Source organism: Tupaia chinensis, unplaced genomic scaffold (assembly GCF_000334495.1).
Source record: "Tupaia chinensis unplaced genomic scaffold, TupChi_1.0 Scaffold000159_1, whole genome shotgun sequence".
Lineage (NCBI taxonomy): Eukaryota > Metazoa > Chordata > Mammalia > Scandentia > Tupaiidae > Tupaia > Tupaia belangeri.
The window spans coordinates 3,970,693-3,972,138 of NW_006159630.1; the positions used below are offsets into that span (position 1 = coordinate 3,970,693).

The following is a 1,446-nucleotide window of genomic DNA, read 5'->3' on the forward strand; positions in this document are numbered from 1 at the left end:
TGGTGATGGTAGTGATGGTAGTGATGGTAGTGATGGTAGTGATGGTAGTGATGGTAGAGATGGTAGTGATGGTGATGGTAGTGATGGTAGTGATGGTAGAGATAGTGGTGATGGTGATGGTAGTGACGGTGGTGGTGGTAGTGATGGTAGTGATGGTGGTGATGGTGGTGGTGGTGATGGTGGTGATGGTGGTGGTGGTGATGGTGGTGATGGTGGTGGTGATGGTAGTGATGGTGATGATGGGGATGTGATAGTGGTGATAGGGATGGCACTGGTGATGGTGACAGTGATGGTGACAGTGGTGATGATGACAATGGGGATATAACCACAGTGGGCTGAACTGATCCCCAACAGGTATGCCCACCCAAAACCTGTGAATGTGCTCTCATTTGGAAAAGGGTCTTCTCAGGATGTAGTCAAGTTAAGGATCTTGAAATGAACATCCTGGATTGTGAGGGTCTTAAATCCATTAATTCTGTTCTGTTAAGAGACAGAAGAGGGGGACCAGCAGATGGTATAATGGTTACATTGCTGGACTCCCACGTAGTTGATCGCTGTTCGAGTCCCGGACCCAAGGGCTTGAAAGTCATGCAGGATGCATGCCCAAAAATCCCAAGGAGAGAATAGAAGAGAAGGGATTGTGGTGTGGCCATCCCCCCGGGAGGTGATTTCTCACCTTCTGTCTCTCTGTCTTTCTCTGTCTCTGGCAAGTGCACACACCCTATAGCAAAAATCTCTCTGGAAAAAAAATAGAGAGAAGAGGGAACAGCAAGTGGCTAATGGTTAAGGTGATGGACTCCCATGTGGCTGACCGTGGTTTGAGTCCCAGATCTGGTGGCCAGAACATCACACTGGGTATGTGTGCACGCATGCCCAGAACCCCAGGAGGAGAATGGAGAAGAGATTGCGGCATGGCCATCCCCCTGGGCAGTGATGTCTCACTTTCTCTTTCTCTGTCTCTCTCCTACAGGTAAATGCACTCTCTGGCAAAAACCTTAAAAAGAGAGAGAGAGGAGAGGAGACTGAAGAGGAGACACATGGAGAAGACCTGTGACTGCGGAGACCAACGCGGCCACAGCTGGGCCAGCCTGGGGCCTCCAGAGGCTGCCAGAGCAGAGGACGGTTCTCCCGAGAGACTTTAGAAGGCGTGGCCTTGACTGAACTTTGGTGTCTGACGTCTGGCCTCTAGAACTTGAGAGAATCAACTCCTGTTGTTGTTGCTCTTGCTTTTTAAACTTACTATTATTATTATTTTTAAATTTTCTATAGGACATGTGTGCTCACTAGAGAGAGAAAAAGGAAAAGTGAGAAAGCAAGCTACCAGGTCCAGGACTTGAACCGCGGTCAGTCATGTGGGAGTCCAGCGCCTTAAGCACCGTGCTTCCTGTGCTTTTAAGCTACTTGTTCTGAAGTACTCTGTCCTGGCAGCCGCAGGAGCCCCCACAG

The 1,446-nt window shown here is 49.6% G+C and overlaps 1 long non-coding RNA gene across 1 annotated transcript in view; it reads left to right on the forward strand.

Moving 5' to 3' along the window:
* LOC114007334 (uncharacterized) overlaps positions 1-1,268 on the forward strand; it is a 9,045-nt gene extending 7,777 nt beyond the window's left edge. The window contains exon 2 of the long non-coding RNA XR_003548960.1: positions 971-1,268. This is a non-coding gene — a long non-coding RNA (uncharacterized LOC114007334). The remainder of the gene's footprint in view (positions 1-970) is intronic.
* Positions 1,269-1,446: the final 178 nt, after the last annotated feature.